General features: G+C 48.9%; 1 long non-coding RNA gene across 3 annotated transcripts in view; it reads right to left on the bottom strand.

The window, feature by feature from the left end:
* Nucleotides 1-19,455, bottom strand: part of LOC115505381 — a 121,255-nt gene that overhangs the window by 48,266 nt on the left and 53,534 nt on the right. Inside the window, exon 5 of one of the 3 annotated variants that reach the window (XR_003966005.1) lies at nt 9,251-11,005. The exons of 1 other annotated variant lie outside the window; for it this stretch is intronic. This is a non-coding gene — a long non-coding RNA (uncharacterized LOC115505381). Of the gene's footprint in view, nt 1-9,250; nt 11,006-16,002; nt 16,297-19,455 lie in introns of those variants that run through there. One more of the 3 variants, XR_003966008.1, reaches the window with a different exon arrangement.

Genomic DNA, 19,455 nt, shown 5'->3' with positions numbered 1-19,455 from the left:
AGTCAAACCATGTTCAATAGCCTCTAAGGAAGCCAGGGATGAGCATAATGCATTTTAAAAACATTTTCATCCAAAATACTTAACATTTTTAAAAAAGTGCTTGACGTGTGCGGGGCTGGTAAATTTTCAGGTGTCCAGAAAAGACACGATTTCCCAGTGGTTGGATGAGCTGGGTTTTCACTCTGCTTTTCATATATTTGTCAGGGATTTTAGAATCATGCTGAGCACGTGATGGGGGCTTCACAGACTCCTGCTGACTGATAAATCCATGAAGTGTTGGAGTACCAGTTGCTCTGTTTTCCAGTTTCAACCACTTTAGGCATTAACTGATTGAGGTCAGGGACAGGCTCCATCTTCTCTTTGAATAAGACAATAACCATCTCCAGCCTCTCCTGACACCCCCACCAACCTGTCCCTCCGCCTATATTCCGGATTTTAGTTGATGGCACCATCACCTGCCAGACAACAGCAATAACTCCCTTAATGTAATTAGCAGGTAACTGCAGTCCCAGATGCTGCCTAAAGGGGGCGCTCAGCCACAGGCGCTGCATGGGCATCTTGCGTGCACTCTAACCCCCGAGCTTCCAAGTCTGAGGTGAAACCTGAGGCCCTAGGATTTCCTTGGTTTCGGGACATCCCTGTGGGAGTGGGGGATTCGAGTTCCTTTCCACTTGAGGCACACAGAAGACCCGAAGGGCAGGAAGGTAGCCCCAAGCACAGGGTACCCAGAGCTTCACTGCTGGTCACCTCGCCCAAGGCGAGAATGTTCCCAGGACACTGCGCTGCCTGGCTTGCTCCTCACATGTCCTGCCTCCACCCAGCCCTTGACGGGGGGCAGACTCTGCTGGCTGCTGTCCAGAGCAGGAGGGTCTTGGTCTCCAGCAGAGACCCACTTGCCTCTCTGCCCTGCTGGTCCTCCCAGCCTGGAGTGGGCCTCCCACTCTGTCCCTTGCCTTGCCTCTGGAGTCCCCCACCAAAGGTGCTCTCATCCTAGTTTTCCATTTGATTTCTGGCTTTTATTTCATGTTGATGCTTTTTTTAAAGTGTCAAACAGTTTACAGTTTAAATCTTTCTGGGAATTAGCTGTAATAAGACATCTTTATGTTCAAAAATGGCCACTTGGAGCACTCTAGGAATCTTTATTTCCTATTCCTTCCGAGCCCTGTCCAGGTCCTGGTACGGATACATGCTGTCTGGACCTTTCTTCTTTCCTTCTCTACAGAAGCTTCCTGGGGAGGTGAGCCTGGAGGGGTGAAGGGAGCACGGTAGATTCTGGAGTTTGAATCTGGATGCCATTTACTAGCTGTGTGACCCTGAGTGAGGTATTGAACAGCTTTAGGTTTCATTTGCCTTATCTCTAAAACGGGTGCTGGAACTACTCCATCATGTGTGAGGGTAACAGGAGAGGCCTCCCTTCCCTCACTTATTTAGTGAACTGCCTGGGTGCATGGTAAGTTCTTATCTGATGCCCCTGGGGTCCATTTCTTCCATGAATCTTCCTTCATGAAAGTCCTGCCCCAAGTGGGGCAGAGACCACGAATTACCCACTCCAACCCTACTCCCCCCTTTTCTGTACCAACAGAATCCCAATTTCTATGTATGGGTAGCAATGTGACAAGCTAAAAAACTACATTTCCCAGACTGCTTTGCAGTTAGGATGTGCATGGATCACAGTTAGGATCAATGAGGTGTAAAGGACAGTCATTGGGAGGGGCTTCTGAGAAAGTGCTTTAAAATAGACTTGGGGTCCCTGGGTGGCTCAGTTGGTTAAGCATCCGACTTCAGCTCGGTTCACCATCTCATGGTTCATGAGTTCAAGCCCTGCATCAGGCTCTCTGCTGTCAGCATGGAGCCTGCTTTGGATCCTCTGTCTCCCTATCTCTCTTCCCCTCCCCTGCTTATGCTCTTTCTCTCTCAAAAATAAACATTAAAAAATAAATAGAATAGGGTAACTCAACTGTGCTCTTCTGTCCCTTACTGTTTCCCCTTTTTCTTGCCTGAAATGTGAATGTGATGTCACGTGATGTGGCCTTGTCACATGACCACACAGCAGCACTGAGGATGGTAGTCATACCCTAAGTATGGCAGAGCAAAAGAGTAGAAGGAGCCTGGGACACTTGAAGGCACGGTCCGCCGGACCTCAGGATTATGTCGCAGTTAGTTAAGATTTCTCCTACACGAAGCTAGTGGGTCCCTATGGATATGTGGGCTGACAGCCTTGCCCTCTTTTCTGAGCTCCAGTCACACACATGGTCACAACCGTATTCTGGGAGATTTGAGTCAAAAGTAAAGTAGCCTAACAATCTAGACTTTTGGGGAATAGAAAGTTTGAGATTCCCCAAGGATGTCTGCACCCATGGCTGATGAGGCCATGCACTCAAGTTCTCCATCACCTGGTACTTAGGCAAGGTTCTTACGCAAGGCAGGTGAAGGCGGATGGCAAAGCAAACGCCGTTTGCAGTTCTGTGGGATTTGTTACCTCATCGGCAGCGTGATGGGGAATGCACTTGTAGAGGCCAGCAGACCTCCAGCCCGCCTCTGAGGTTTGGGAAAACAGTCCGTTTTGTTTATACATGCATGGGTTCTAGACCATGGAGAAGTACTGAGTCCCACCTTGGGCGGTGTTCATTATTTCTTCCCATGTCCACATTCTATATCCCCAAAGAGCTTGTTTGCAGTTGAATCTAAAGGCGTTTGCTGTGCACTTTCCACATGCAAGTTTCTGTGCGAAGTGCTGGGGGGGTACTCAGAGATGAAAAAGACCCAGGCCTTACCCTCAGGCAGGGAGCTGACAATCTAGCTGGGGGACATAAGCATATATAATTCTCATGAGTGCAGGAGGTGTGGAAGGGCAACCACAGAAGTAGAGGGGGAGGGGGAGGTACAAAGAGGTGGAGGCCCAGAAGGGGAGCTGCATCTGAGCTGGGCTTTGGAAACCGAGTGGCATTTCAACAGGGGGTCATGTTGTGTGTGTGTGTGTGTGGGGGGGGGGGATCTTGCCCAGGCTGACGAAGCACAGGGACCAGGAGACAGCAAGGTCACTGGCATGGAGTTATTTCAAAATGGTCACAGTCTAGTGAGGCTACAGTGTTGGGAGCCAGCAGCAGTGAACCTTGGGTGCTGGGCGTGGGAGATAAGGCTATGGCTGAGTTTGAAAATAAAAATAATGGTGGCCAGCATGCACTGGGCATGTAATATGTGCCAGCCACCCTTTTAAGTACTTTCTGTGAATTAACCCACAACAACCCTATATCGTGAGGACTACTGTTCTTCCCATTTTACAAGTCAGGAAACTAAGCTCTCACCAAGGAAAGGTTGGTTTGCCCAGTGGCAAACCTCTGAGAAGCGCGAAGGATTCAGCCCATTCTGGCCCCAGGGTCCTACTCTTAGTGACTAAGCTATAGTTGGAAGGGCGGGGATGGGGATCTTAAACACCACCCTGAAGGGTGTGGTTCTGACTGCACAGATCTGTGAAATGCACAGGCGGCCTTCAGAGTTGCACTTGTGATTTTGATGCATCCCTCTGGGGGGGGGGGTGGTTCTGTGAGGAAGGGCTGGTGCACGGGGAGAGTCAAGGCAGAGGACCCATTAGGAGGCTGGAGTCGAAGAAACACTTGAGGGGTGGCCTGGGGCAGGGCCGAGGGGACAGCCAGGGATGGTTCTTGTGAAGCACTCAGTGCATCTGATACTGACTGCTGCTGAGAGAACACGAAGAAGAAGACGTTTAAAGAGATAACAAGGGAGGCGGAGGAACCTGGGAGGAGAAGGGCTATTCAGATATGATCAGACTTGTCCCCAAATATATCCTGCAGATACGTCGCCTGTACATGACATGGTGTATGAGCAAGCGTATTCTCTGAGCTATTTTATGTGATCACAAAGGACCAGAGCCAGCGTAAAAGTCCATCAATGGGCCACTGTTTAAATACATTATGATTTATCCATACATCAAAACGCTAAGTTTTTGTACAGCCTGTGGGTAAGCATGGTTTTCACATTTTTTTTAATGTTTGGAAAAACACGAAAAATATTATTTTGTAATAGGTGAAAATTACATGAAATCCAACAAAATTTCAGTGTCCATACACAAAATTTTGCTGGGACACAGCCACGTTTCTTCACATATGTATCATCTGTGCCCGCTTCACATTACGAGGGCAGTCGAGCAACGTGAAACAGGACGCGGGACCTGCAAAGCCAAACAATTTACTATCTGGTCCTGCACAGAGCAGGTCTGCTGGCCCGATGTAGACTGTCTGGAAAGCTCCGTGAGAAACGAACCACGGCAACTGCCTCTGGGGACAGATGTCCAACAGACAGAGTTGGAAAGGAGACTTCCTACAGCGCAACGTTCACACTTTTTGAATTTTGAATCCTGTGAATATTTAACTATCTTTAAGCTTAATTTGAAATGTAAGAGAAAAAGAGCGGACCCTGTTTCTCATCCTGAACTGAAGGAAGAGGAATGAGAGAGGGCAGAAATGGCAGCCGATGCCAGCTTCAGTGCCAGGTCTGGAAGAGGTCACAGGCATCCAGCCAGAAGAGGTCGCAAGGTGAGCCTGGGCTTGACCTCAGCCTTGCACTTGCTGAAAGACCCAGGACAGCTCTCCTTCCCTGTGGGGGAGGGGCCCGTGCTGCTCAGGTGCTGAGACGCCCTGCCCCAGAGGGGGCCCAGAACACGGGCCTCTGTCTCTCTGCCTGCTTGGGAGGATGGAGGGAAATGGACACATAAACCCAGACTGTGACCTCATCAGCGGTTGAGAAACAAGAAGGAGCACAGACTGGGAACGTGCAGTGGTGAGAAGGACACGAGGGGTCCGAACACTGGGTCTTCCCTAGCCACCAACTGTCTCTGTGACCTGAGGTAAGTCATTCTGCCTTTGGGGCAGAGCTCCATCCCTGCTGCCAGGGGCTTGGACCAGACGGACAGTCATCCAGCTGCCACTTTCCTGCCCTCTGCCCACTAGGTACACACTATTGGGCATTCCTCAAGACTTCACAGGGGACCTGGATTGAAAATATGACAACAGGGGTGCCTGGTTGGCTCAGTCAGTTGAGCATCTGGCTTTGGCTCAGGTCATGATCTTGCAGTTCGTGGGTTCGAGCCCTGCGCTGGGCTTTGTGCTGACAGCTCAGAGTCTGGAGCCTGCTTCAGATGCTGTGTCTCCCTCTCTCTCTCTGCCCCTTCTCCGCTCACACTCTGTCTCTGTCTCTCTCTCAAAATAATAAACATTCAAAATTAAAAAAAAAAAAAAAGAAAAGATGACAATAAACCAAACAATAGCCAGTCTCACCCAGATGAGACTCTAGGACATGTCTCTACATGTGGTTCTGTCACTCCATAGCTCCAAAAGCCTCACTACTTCCCCTGATATAAGCCCTTCAGGCTGAAGGGAACACCCTTCAGTCATTGGCCAACCAGTGGGGACATCACAGCCCTGAGTGATGGCCAATCTGGCAGAGCAGTGGCAGGCAGGAAGTGGCTGGAGGGGTCTATGGGCTTGGTGGAGGGCCCCTCTTGAGCAAATCCAGGCAGATGCATTAATAGCCCAAATGCTGGGAATAGCTGTAGCAACCGCATCCCCAGAGAATTTGTCCCTAGGGAAGTCCTGTGTGTGTGTGTGTGGGGGGGGGGGTGGGCATCATCAGTGGAGGTCTCTCCCCCTGAGCAAAGCATGTGACTGCATTCTCCTGGCCCTCACGGTCAGGAATAGCAAGCCCAGAGGCCAGCCAGCATCCTCAGAGAGCACTGGGTGTCATGCCCATAGTTGTCCTCAGGCCCTCAAGCCTGGAACCTCTGTTCTCTCTCTTCCTGTAAGTCCCTATGCCTCATTCATGACCCAGCTCAAAACTTTCCTTTTGAACACAGGGGCCAACTTGAAGGGGTTCAAGATGACCAAATCTGAGGTAATTTCATCAACAAAATAAATAATAATCAAAATAGATTATAACATAAATTAAAGGCAAAATAAGAAATAATGGGTCTATCCGATATAGACAAGTATTTGAATACATACATAAGGGAGAGGGGACAGCTCTTTCTCACAGCAAAATTCCAATGAATAGATGTTAGAAGACACAATGGAAATAGAAAGCCACCGTTCGGCAAACACTCACAATAATGATTGTTTAAAGCAGGAATCATCAGTGGAAACAAACATTCGTGGGTGAAAATGTGGTAAGAAACAGGATGTTTACATAATCTCAAAGTATTTCCCCACAAGATGCTTGTTAATTGCAAAGTGGAAAATGGTATCTTTACAGCGGAAAAACCTAGCAGACACTGCCTTAGGCAGGTGATCAAAGTCAACATAACAAGAAACCCAACAGATTGGCCTCACGTACGTACTGCCCAATACAATGCCCTGAGAAGGGCACAGCATCGCTTCTGTGGTGTTCTTGTCAAAACACACGTGCTGAGGAAACACCAGCCAAACCCAAGTTGAGGGACATTCTACAGAGTAACTGGCTGGTACTCTTCAAAAGTATGAAGGTCACGAATGAGTAAGATGAAGGAACTGTCCCAGGAGCCTAAGGAAACATGACAACTAAATACTATGTGGGGTCCCTGCACTGGCTCCCAGACCCGATGAAGTACGTGAGTGAGGCAGCTGATGAAATCTGAAGGAGGTTTGTGGCTGATGTTGATTTCCGTCTTGAGGACTGAACTGTACGTTTGTAGGATGTCAACACTTGGGGAAACTAGGTGAAAGATATTCGGGAATTCTTTGTACTATTTTTGCAACATTTTATGTAAGTTTGAAATTATTTTGAAAAAACAAAACAAAAACCTTTCCTCTTTTGTCCAACTTCCCCAGAGTTAATTCCCTTAGCTGTGTGTAGCCAGCCACTTGGCACATGGTGTTTCTATCATTTGCTAACATGTCTGTCTCCCTCAGGCTGTGAGTCTTAGCACAGGGACTAGGTCCCTCTAATTTACCTTTTGCCTCATCTTATAAATCTTATCTGGATGGAAGCTGGCTGTCAGTCTTCCTCTTTAAGAAACCCCCTTCCCCACCCGCTTCCTTCTCCCACTGTAAAAAGCACTGCTGTTCTTTCAGTGGCTCAGACTAAAATCCCAGGGGTCATCCTCGATGCCTCTCTTTCCCTCTCATCCCAGGATGGACAAGTCTTGTTGGGGGGTTCTCCAGTAACTGGGGTTCTCCAGAGTTTATCACCACACAGACCATCCCCCACCCTTCTCCAGCGCCCTCGGCTGAGGGCACTCATTTCTCAGCAGAACATGAGCCCCATTTGCTAACCGATCTCCACCTACCTGACCCTCAAGGGCCTTTTCCATGAAGCAGCCAAGGAGATCTTTAGAAGGGGAAAATCGCTTCACGTCACTCCCTCCACTGGCTTTCCATTGCTGTTAGTGTGAAATCCAAATTCCCAGCATGTCCCATGAGGCCCTACCTGCTTTGGCCTCTGCCTTCCACCTGACCTTACCTTGACCCTCTCTGCCCTCACTCCCCCTGCTCCAGCCACCTGGCCCTGCCATCTCTCCGTAGATATGCCAAGTCTGCTTCCATCTCTGGGGCGTGGATCTTCCGCAGCTCTCCGCAGGACTGTCTCCTTCTCAATGTTCAGGTTCAGCCCAAAAGTCCCATCCTCAGACATCACCCAGTGTGTTAGCTCAAGTAATCCTGTTCTTCCCCAGACACTCTTGGTCCCTGTATCGGTTTGTCAGGGCTTGCGTAACAAAGCACCACAGATTGGGTGGCTTAAGAAACAAAGATTTATTTTCTCATAGTCCCTGAGGCTAGGAGCCCAAGATAAAGATGTCAGAGAGGCTGGATCCTTCTGAGGAGAATCTGTTCCAGGCCTCTCTCCCAGCTTCCAGCTGTTTGTGGAAATCTGGTGTTCCTTGTCGACGCATCACCCCGCTCTCTTCATCTTCACGTGGCCTTGTGCCCATGTACCTCTGTCCAGATTTCCCTTTTTTTATATGGACACCAGTCATAATGGGTGGGAGCCCACCATAATCTCATTTTAACTCGATTACCTTAATAAATAAAGCCACATTCTAGGGGACAGCACCAACATATAACTTTTTGGGGAACACAGTTCAACCTAGGGCCGTCCCATCACCCTGTTTTCTTTAGGGCCTTTGTAACCATCCTAATTATCTCATTTATTTGTGGTCATTGTCTGTGTCTCCCCAACTATAACATAATCTGTACCAGGGTAGGGATCTGCCCCAATTCCAGGGCTTGGTCCTTCTCCTGCTGCACAGAGGGACACCAGCCCCTGTTTCTACAGCTCGAATCAGGATACCTCCCTCAGGCTGCCCCAGGTGAGAGGAAAGACCTGCCCTCATTCACTTTCCACAAGCAACCAATGTGCTTGCTCTACATTCATCACTTAGCTCACTGTCCAGCCAGAGATTTGTGGCCTCCAGCCCTGGAGCCAGCCACACATCCCAGAGCCCAGAGGTACCATGCACATAGTAAATACTCAGTAAACACTTGCTGAATGAATGAAGGCCACACAGTTTGGGCGTTGACCCAGGTTTCCCGCCCTCTAGCCAGTGTGGCTCGTGGTTAAGGGTCTGGACTGTGAGGCTAGACTGCTTGGGTCTGCCACCTAAGAGGAGACCTGCGTACATTACTTATCCAGTCTTTGCCTCAGTTTCTCCAACTGTGAAATGGAGATGATTATAAAAGTACCTCCCTAGTTAGGTGTTGTATGAAATGAGATCAAATGTAGTGAACAGTGTCTGGCTAATAAGAAGTGCTCCGTGCTGACCCGGGCCTCATCTTTTAGCCTGGCCTGAGGTCTGGGAAAGTTCCCGATGGCCAAAGGCAGGTGTCTCTGGTCAGCTGGGTGCAGGGGCTCCAGGTTTCCCTTCAGCATCCATCTTCAGAATCCCCATCTACACAAGGGAGATTTTGACCATAATAGCCTTGGCCAGGAACTGGGTTTTGGGTGGGTCTTGGAATTTCACTGCTTCTTCTGGCTGACTGAGGAGAGGAAAAAGGAGGATATATCTCCCTGGACTCTTTCTGGACTCCTGGCGTGAGGTAGGCAGCTTCCAGTTGACTCAGCAGGCCACTTTCCTCGGAATCAGCCACTCTGATTCAAAACTGTTCATGTTGCAACAGGCTCACAGCCACCCCCGGAAAAGCTGACCCCCCACTCAACTTGCTTCCTGATTTAATAACTATATATAGCCATACTTATAGACCTTTCTATATATGTATATGTATGCACTTAGAAACCAACAAAGCTAAAAATACCCCCCCTCCCCACACCTCACTTCTTTGTTTTCTTTGTTCCTTGTTCTTATTTGTGGCTTATGAGACTGGAGCTTGCTGTCAGCATGGAGTGGCCTCTATCTAGCCGTGGGTGGCAGGGAGACCAGAGCATACACTCGGGGAGATGGGTGTGAGGGATCCAGTCCCAGCTCTGAAGTCGTGTTCTGTGATTATCTGGGATATCCTTCCCCTCACTAGGCCTCAGTGCCCCTCAAAGTTGATCAGAGTCCCTCATCAAGGAGGCATTGAACTTGATCTAAGGTGTTCTCTTCCTCTTTCATTCACTGGCTAAGTGCAATGGCATTCATGGGAAAAGGTGACACACACACACCAGAACCTCTGATTCCTGTTCTTTCTACGTTGACCGAATATTTACGGAGCCCTTACTGTGCATCTGATAAAAATCTCTGCCCTCGGGGAACTTACTATATTCCAGTCAGAGGAGAAAAATAAAATAAACAAACTATATAGCCTGTTTGGTGGTAAGTGTCATGGAGGAAAATAAAGTAGAAAGGGGGGACAGAAAATGGAGGGGGGTGCAATTTAAATTGAGGAGGTTAGGGAAGACCTCACTGGCAAGATGGGGTTTGCATAAGGAGGAGGAGTGAAGGTGTGCCCAGGAGGAGGGGGAGCAGGCATGCAGATACCTGGGAGCGGGGGTGGGGGGGTGGGGGGGTGGAGTCTGCCAAGCAGAGGAGATGCAAATACCAAGGCCTCAAGGTGTGAGTGCATCTACACCTGGTGTACTGGGGGGCCACTGTGGCTGGCATGGAGGGAGCAGGGAGGGAATGCGGGCCAGGACCTCAGGTGGAAGGGTAACATGGGCCAGTACTATGTCTGGGATGGGGTGCCATTGGAGGGGTTTTTGCTGAGCAGGGACCTCAGCTGACTTTTATCTTCCCAGGATAGCCTGGCTGCTGAGTTAGTTTATAACAGACCACAGGGCCCAAGAGTGGAAGCAGGGAGACCAACGAGAAGACCACTACAAACCAAACCAGGGCTGATGGTGGCTCAAAGCAGGGTGGTGAGGTGGAGATGGGAAGGAGCAGATCTGCTGATGGTTTGGGCATGAGTCTGTGAGAAACAGAAGCCAAGAGTGACTCGAAGGTTATCGGCTTGAGCAATGATGGAATTGCCACGAACTCAAATGCACTGGGAGAACGAAAGGTCAGGAACTCAGTTTGGACCCACGCAAAGAGAGACACCCATGAGGCATCCCAGAGGGGACCCTGAGTGGGCAGTTGGATGTATGAGCCTGGAGTCTGGCAGAGAATCTGGGCTACGATCCACGGCTGAAAGCGGCCCACAGGTGCATGTGAGTGGTGCATAAAAGCCACAGGCCTGGGTGAGGTTCCTGCGATAGTGTGGGAGGGTCTGTGTGCTGAGCTCTGGGGCACGCCAACATTTAGAGATCAGGAAGAAGGTGAGAAGGAAACAGAAAGAGAACAGAGAAGAATCAGCCGGGGAGGTGTGGCTGACTCCTATCCTGGCTTCAGTTCTTCATCTGTAAAAGGGGGGCTGTCCAGAATCCCCTCCCACACGGATACCTGTGCTTATAAGGTGCAGAATGGAGGTGTGCCCACATCACAATGCGAAAGCCCTTTCCGGGTCTAGTCTGGGATGCACGTGGGACTCAGGCTCCTGATTGACCTCCCTGGTTTAGAAGCATCTGCAGATGGTCTAATGCTGCTGGGTCACAGGGAGGAGTGGAGTAGGGAGGCGGGCAGTCCTGCCCCAGCAAGCCCTGCCTGGGGAGAGAAGAGGGCCAGTGTCAAGGAGTTCTCACCTGGGCTGGGGTGGTAGGAGCTGGCTTTATTTAGACACTCTTTTTTCTTTCTTTCTTTCTTTCTTTCTTTCTTTCTTTCTTTCTTTCTTTCTTTCTCTTTCTTTCTTTCTTTCTTTCTTTTTTTCTTTCTTTCTTTCTCTTTTGGTTAGCAGTTTATTTATTTAGTTTTTTTTTATTTAATTTTTTTTTTAATTCCCCTGTGGGCAAAAAGTAGCTTAACTGTTCTCTTGTGATACAGGCCAACAAGGAAAAAAGTGTTTGGGATATTAATCACGCACATGATTTGGAGCATTTTTATAGAAAAGGAGGAGGGTGGTCTCTGACATGTCTTCCTGCTATCCTCTTGGGACCTTGAAGAATAGTTTTTTGTTTTTTTTGGTTTTTTTTTGCTCACTCAGAGGTAATTCCCAAGTCAGGTTCCCCCCACCCAGGGATTTCTAGATCCAACCTTGGGCAGAGCAGAACCAGCCCTGGACGGTGCTGTGAGGCCGGCAGGATTCCAGGCCTCAGACAGTGGGGCCGCAGCCCTGCCAGGGTCCCTCCCTGATATGCTCCCAGCCAGTGCACAAATGGGTCCTCAGTGAGCCCGAGCCCACACCTGAGCCCTGCTAGGGAGCTCTGGTTTTCTACTACCAATTAATCACTTTCATTGCACGCTTACTATGTTAGCATTTTATATATATTAACATATTTATTGCCTTTAAAAAATTTTTAATGTTTATTTTATATTTGAGAGAAAGGGAGAGTGTGAGTGGGGGAGGGGCAGAGAGAGAGGGAGACACAGAATCCAGAGCAGGTTGCAGGCTCTGAGCTGTGGGCACACAGCCCGACTAGGGGCTTGAACGCACTAACCTCGAGATCACGACCTGAGCCGAAGTCAAACGCTTAACTGAGCCACCCAGGCACCCCTAACATATTTATATATATAGTATATTATGTATATGTGTAAATATACATAAGTGCAACTGAATTCTTTGGATGCCACTTAGGGTGTTCTGATTCAGTTTTGCAGTATGATTGTTCCCTTTTACGAAGGAGAAAACTGAGGCGTAGAGAAATTCATTTGCTGACCTGAAGTCACTTGGGAAGCTGGAGATTTGTACCCAGTATCCTGACTCTGCAACTAATGGGCTACATCTCCTTGCCATAGGGGTCCCTTGTGCCTTTGAGATCAACTCACTTGACAGTTGGGGAAACAGAGGCCTGGAGGGAAGAAGTGCCTTGCTTCAGGTCACAGAGGGCTCTGACAGAGTTGAGAGGTTCTTTCATAGCCTGCCACCACTCATTTAATAGATGTTCCAAGTACACACCACAGACATTCTGGAGAGACAGTGGGGAAGCTCTTCCCAGGGCAGAGCACCCCCAGCCTGGTGCCCCTGATGCTCCGTGGCCCTGTGACACTCATCATGGGCTAGTGGAGATAGTGTCCTGTGGCTGGGAACTGCTCTGGGGAGGCGAAAATGAGCCAGCAGGAATCCCACCCTTGAGGGGTATGAAGCCACATCCCTGAACCAATGTGCCACACTGCACATCCCGTGTCCCCTACTGGGGGTCCTCCCTCTCCCTCTCCACCTGCTGGTATGCCAGGCACCTTTCAAGGCCCAGTTTGGTTCACTTGAGAGGCCGGGAAGCCTCTCTGCAGAATCCAGAACTGCTTCCTCTCCTTAGCACTTGTCTAAAGGCCTTTCTCTGTTGTGGGTACTTGACTATATTTGTGTCTATCCTCCTAGGCACTCAGAAAGCCCCTCAAGGACCAGGACCCCGTCTTGCCGTGTACATGTCTTGCCGTGTCTTGTTCTGCATGCCTGTCTTGGGCATCCAGGCTGATGTGCTATAATTTAACCTGTGGCATTAAGTACAAGCAGAACAGTTTCCAAGTGGGAATGACAAGAATTCAGAAGGGGTGGAAGTTCCTTGATGAAAAAGTTAGTATCCTGCTTTGCAACACAGGGAGAGATGATGCACGTGAAAACAGGAGAGGCATTTAGGAGATGGAATGAACTCAAAGGCACGGAGACAAATTTCGAAGAAGGGGGAAACAAGGGCCATGTGTGGGAGACGGCAAGTCTTCTGTCTGGCTGGACCCATAAAGGGAAAAAGTGGAAACTGAAGTTGGCCAGACTGTGGAAGATATGGACTGCCAGGGTAAGGATGGAAGTTCCCTGTGGGCAACAGGAGGCCTGAGGATGTGGACAGGGGTCCCCTCCCCAGATGAGGAGCAGTGGGAGCAGGGGGCATTGCAGGGTGCTTTGCAGTTTCCAAAAGTCATTTTACCTGAATATTTGGTTCACACAATTCTTACTGTATGTCTTCTGGATAAGATTATCATCCTTATGGAGACACTGGCTTGAAGTCACTTGCTCCAACTCACAATGCTAATAATAAGCACCAGGGCTGGGCTTGAGTCCAAAGCTGAGAGAAGGTGGATTGAATTGGTAATGGCGGTGTGACCGGGGAGGAGCAGTGATGGCAACGGGGGTGGGGCAGACTGAAGGGATGAACTCGGTAGAACTTAACCCCAAATTCAAAGGACGAGGGAGAGACGGAGGGGACAAAGACAGGGCTGTCACCTAGAGCCTGAGTAGGGGGGAAAGGGAGGGCTGGATTCCCTTTTCCAGCCGTACTGCATTCCCCGAGTCAACCCAAGCCCTGACTCAGAGTACGGAAGAAGTTGGGGTGGGCATACCAGAAACCAGATCACAGAAACTGAAGATATCCCACAGGTCCTGCCAATATAGATCATATCAGATCATACCATATCATATCACATCACATCACATCTTCTATATGATACGTCAGGTGAAATGGCAAAAGAAAGCTCTAGCTTTGACTTTTGGACTCAAAGGTCAGCCATGTCCTTCCTGTCTCCACACATAGAGGCCCAGCTGGGAGCACACAGGAACATCCCTTCCTGCCAGGGCCCTTGTGGAGACATCATGAGGAAGTGTGTTTTTTGGTAGAAACTACTCTGAGTTCACTGAGTCTGTTGGCCTTTCTTCCTGAGCTCATAGTTACTACCTTCATTTCCAGCTCTTATCCCTCCCCATGTCCACTGACTTCTGGTTCATGGATCGTGGGCAGAGGGAGGTGGCCACTCATGGGTCTGGCTCATGACTGCTTCCCATGTGATTCTTTGCTTTTCCTTCCATCTGCCAGTAGGATGTCATTGCCTAGGGTAACGTGGAAACCACAGCCTGGTTTCCTGGATGGCAGGGTCCCTTCCCCCCAGTCAGGATCACCCGCTCTGGACAGTCAACTAGGATTTTATTATGCTAAGACTCTGCAGTGTGGGAGTTTGCACATTATCTTACCTAACAGAGCATGGAGAAGCTTTTTGAGACCCACGAGATGTTGTAGGGTTGTAAAGTATTTTGTCCTGTTTCTATTTTAAAATCCAAGGTTTTCTAGCCTGGGAAAGGCCATTTAGAAGGGCCAGCGGGGCCAAGCAGATGCCAGTCTGGGGTGTGTTAGGACCAAGGAAGGTGCCTCTCACAGCAGGGTCCAGTGTCCCCCTGATGTGATGCACGCTGCCTCTATGAAATCAACCATCTCTCTCTTAGCACCTCTGAGCCCCTGAGCCTGGGGACCACTCAGAATAAGCCCTTCCCTCATTGTGCAGATGAGGTCACAATGAGAAAGAGACTTGCCCAAGGTCACATTCCCCTCCCCTGGTGCTGTGTGCCCACCGGCAACACTCATCATCCACATGGCGGACAAATTACTGTGGTTATTGTTACAGTGGTGGCTCCAGATCTGGAGGCCTCCATTCCCACACCATTGTGTCATCCTTGCTCACAGTAGCTCTGGGCCTGACCACATGATCTGCTTTGGTCAATGGAACATCAGCAAATGTGATGCAGGAAAAGGCTTGCACAGCATCTGTGCGTGGGGGCTTGCTCTCTCTCTCTTGCTTCTGGGGCTGCCTCCTGTCCTCACCACTCCTGCTGTCAGGAAGTCTGGGCTACTGGAAGACAAGACTATAGGAGCAAAGACAAGTCTTCATGCTGAGTTCCTCTGACCAGTGGTCTTTGGCCAGAGGGCAATTTTGCACCCCCCCCCCCCCCCCCCCCGAGAACATTTGCCAACATTTGGAGGTATTTTTAGTTGTCCTAATTGTCTGTGTGGGGGGGTGCTACTGGAATCTAGTGGGTAGAGACCAAGGATGCTATTCAACATCATCTTACAATGCACAGGACAGCGCCCACGACAAAGAATTATCCGGTTCCAAATGTCAATAGTGCTATGGTTTAGAAAGCCTGCTGTCAAGCAAACAGCCCTCAGCTGATGTCCCAGCTGGCTGCAGCCCCATTAGTGAGACCAACAGAAGAATGGCCCCACTGATAGCACCCTAAATCACTAACCCACAGAATCGTGAGCAAAAAGATGGTGGTTGTTTTAAGTCATTAAATTTTCGGGTATATTTTGATACAGTAGCAAAGGTGGGCACAGGACACTCAGTTAATGGTAGTCCCTTGCTGTGGATTTGGACATGGAACACAGAAGTGGCTGGGTCCTCATGCATGGGTCCTGTGGACACTAACCCAGTTTGGTGCTGTTTATCACACACACACATCCCTGTCATGGGCCAGCTGCTGTACTAAGTATTCTGTATGTACTAATTTAGTTAATTTTCATAACAACTCCATGAGATATTGCCTCTAGTGTACAAAAGTGCAACTGAGGCTCAGAGTGATTAACTTGCCCAGGGTCACATGGTTACTAAGTAGAGCCACATTTTGGACATCTGGCCCCGAGTCCATGCCCTTGACCACGACTCCATGCTGTTTCCTGTCAGTGACTCTGTTTCTCCTGTGGCCCAGCTGCCCCCTCCCCTGCTCCTAGACTGCTGCCCATCGGGATGACTGGCCGCTGAGGCTCCCAGGTGGCCACAGATGTGTCTCGTGACATGCTACGCCTTGAAACAGGACTGTCCAAGAGGGTGAGTGTGAGCCACGGTTCCTGGGATCAGAATCCAATCTCCAAACCCAGCTCCAATATTTATTTGCGGTGGGATTTTTGAATGCTTTCCTTAACTTCTCTGAGTCTCAGTTTCCTTACTGGTAAAATGGGGCCACATCATCAGTATCCAACAATCGGTGATGTGCAGGACACAGGCCTAGACACTGATGGCACCAAGTAAACCAGCCAGGTGCATGAGGTCCCAGTAGATGTTAGCGGAGCCTCAGTTCCAGGCTGAAAGCGGCGGATGCCCAAGTCCATGACTGCGACCTTGGTCTCTCTCACTGGGCAGACCTCCAGGAAATAAAAAGGAACTTTTCTTCAGGAAATAATGAGCATCCCTGGAATTTCAGCATCTCCCGCGCACTCCCTGACTGCAGTTCTATGTCTCCCAGCCTTGTACAGTGCGGTGGTTACCAGCCCAGCCCCCAGAGATGGATGCTTGGGTTCATGTCCCGGCTGGCACCTTGGGCAGGTGCTTAACTTCACCGGGCCGCAGTTTCTCATCTGTCCGGTGGGGACGATGACTGACCTGATCTCATGAGGTCTTCATAAGGAGGGAGTGAGTTGACAGTGAAGAGCAGCACATTTGCATGAGTAAGTGTTGCTGAAGTACCGACTTTTTTTTTTTTTTTCTATCATCCTTCCTTGCCAACCCTCCTGTGTTCCTCCCAAAACGGGTTCTCTGAATTCTAGAAATCCTGGCGGGCAGAGGACTGACACATTCCCTGCTGTTATGGAATCTCTCGGGCTGAAGGTCATCTGTTTTAGGGCCATGGAACTTTCTCCTACAGCACTCACTCCCCTTGCAGGGACTCGTCACCTTGTTCTTTATGATTATTATTAATTAAAAGAACAAAGAGAATGGATGAGTGTCGTACAAAACTTGAAATATACAGATAAGCAGGAAGAAATGGAAAGCACTTCAAATCCCACCATTCAGAGAGAACTGTGGTTAACATTTTAGGGTCTCTTTCTCTCTCCAGACTTTTCCCCACTCAATATATTTGTTGAAATAAATCTGTGTACGTAGTGAGGCCAGGGGGTCAGCATACTCAGCCTCAGGCCCTCCTTCGAGGCCCCCGTGGCTGGGTAGGGCACCAGGGCCCTGTTGGTGGCTCTAGCCCAGGATCCAGGCAGGTCAGGGGCAGGACCTCTCTGCCTGATGCCAGTGTGCTCCCCACCCCCAGATGAGCCTGAAGCTGCCTTCTCCCAGCTCTGCACAGGATGCCCCATCTTCCACAGAGGTAGTGTTTTGTGTGGGACAATTGTGTCAGAAGGAAGACCCTCACACAGCCAGCAGGCCCTAGGAATGAATTGGGCCTTTACGTGAAAAGCTGTTCCCTGCACACTCCTAACTCCTGCTAACCTTCTCTGAAAGCTGACCACACCATTGCTAATAACCCAGATTCTGAGTGGACGGGGTGGGGGCCTGCAGAAGGTCTGCAGCTTAATAACAGCTGGACAGTGTACTGGCAGATGTCAGGGTGACACTTTTCCAGGCTTTCTATAGACTCCTCCGAAACCTCGGGAGTGGAGTTTGCTTTTACTCTCTACCATGGAATTTCTCAGAAATCTTAAAAACTATAACAGCCATGGGGCACCTAGGTGGCTCAGCGGGTTGAGCATCTGACTCTTGGTTTCGGCTCAGGTCATGAGCTCACAGTTTGTGGGTTCGAGCCCCGCGTCGGGCTCTGTGCTGCCAGTGTAGAGCCTGTTTGGGATTCTCTCTCTCCCCCTCTCTCTGCCCCTCCCCTGCTCATTCTCTCTCTCTCTCTCAAAATAAATAAACTTAAAAAAACTATAATGGCTATCATTTATTGAGCATTTATTCTGTGCTGAGCCCTTCACAGAAATTATGTTGAATCCTCACTTCAGGTTTGCAAGGTAGATAAGGAACCTGAGGCTGAGGAAGGCCAGTGGCCTGACCCAAGTGCTGCCGTCTGTAAGAGTAGAGAGAGATTTAAACTCTGTCATTGAACTCTCAAACCCATGCTCTTGTTTCCATATAAAAATTAATATTTGGGGGACCCTGGGTGGCTCAGTTGGTTAAGCGTCTGACTCTTGATTTCAGCTCAGGTCATGATCCATGCTCGCTCGCTCGCTCTCTCTCCCTCTGCCCCTCTTTCCTGTTCACACACTCTATCTCTAAAAAATAAATAAATAAATAACAATAATGTTTATTTTATTCAAGTGACCTATGCCCATAGTTACAAATCAAACAGGGCTAGGGGCATCTGGGTGGCTCAGTCAGTTAAGCATCTGAGCTCATGATCTCATGGTTTGTGAGATCGAGCCCCACATTGGGCTCTATGCTCTCAGTGTGGAGCCTGCTTGGGCGTCTCTCTCTCCCTCTCTCTCTGCCCCTTCCCTCCCAATAAATAAATAGATTGATTAAATAAATAAATAAATAAATAAATAAATAAATAAATATCAAACAAGGCTAAAAGACACAGCAGAAACCAGCCCAAATCTTCTCTGCTCCTCTGAGGCAACCACTTTCAACTCAGCAGCAGCTTTTCTTCTGCTCTTAACTCCAGGTTTCAAAATATTCACCTAAATTCTATTTCTTATATATTATTATTATTATTATTATTATTATTATTATTATTACTATTACTATTACCTTTTTACAGTACACTCCACACCCGGTGTGGGGCCTGAACTCACGACGCTGAGATTAAGACCAACCAAGCCAGCCAGGCGCTTCTTATGTATTATTTCTGGGAACAAGTAATCCCCCACCTCTTTCCCATTTCTTAGTTTCTTCTACTTAAAGCAATTTCCTCTAATTCCTTTAGTGGATCTATGGGAGGCCCGGCGATCATTTCCCACCACTCACCTAGGTAAATGTGTCAGCCCTTCCCTTCTCCTCGAGGCCCTGGGAGCCTCTCCTCTCCAGAATGGCCCCTCCCTCTTAGCCCCGAGACTCCCCTCTGATTTTCCTTTGCTGAAGCCCCTGTTTCTGTGTGCCATGGATTTCTCTTTCATGATGAGAACGGTTTCTGAGTCCTACATGTCTGAAAAGGTTATTCTTTAATTTTCCCTTCGCATTTGATTGATTTGGCTGAGCATAAGATTCTGGGTTGAAAATCATTTTCCTTCCGAATTTGGAAGGCATCCTTTCATTATTTTGTATCCGGTGCTTCCCGAGAGAAGTCTGATGCCCCTCTCACCCCCCCCCCCATTCCTTTGTCTCTTAAGTGTTTTTCTTTTTCTGGGGTTTCCCACACATTCACTTTATCCTCCGTGTTTGAAAGTTTGATACTGACGGTCTCCGGTGTGGATAGTTTTTTTGTGAATCATGCTGGGCACCTTCTCCTGAGTTTTTAACCTTTCTTATCATATTTTAAATTTCCAAGAACTCTTTCTTCTCTGTTCCTTTTTCATGGAATTCTATTTCTGTCATATTTCCCCGAGGTTACCAATTTATAAGTTCTTTTCACAAAAAAA

Source organism: Lynx canadensis, chromosome F1, assembly GCF_007474595.2.
Source record: "Lynx canadensis isolate LIC74 chromosome F1, mLynCan4.pri.v2, whole genome shotgun sequence".
Taxonomy (NCBI): Eukaryota; Metazoa; Chordata; class Mammalia; order Carnivora; family Felidae; genus Lynx; species Lynx canadensis.
The sequence above is the reverse complement of the archived record's forward strand: the minus strand, read 5'-3'. Positions and strand labels throughout refer to the sequence as shown.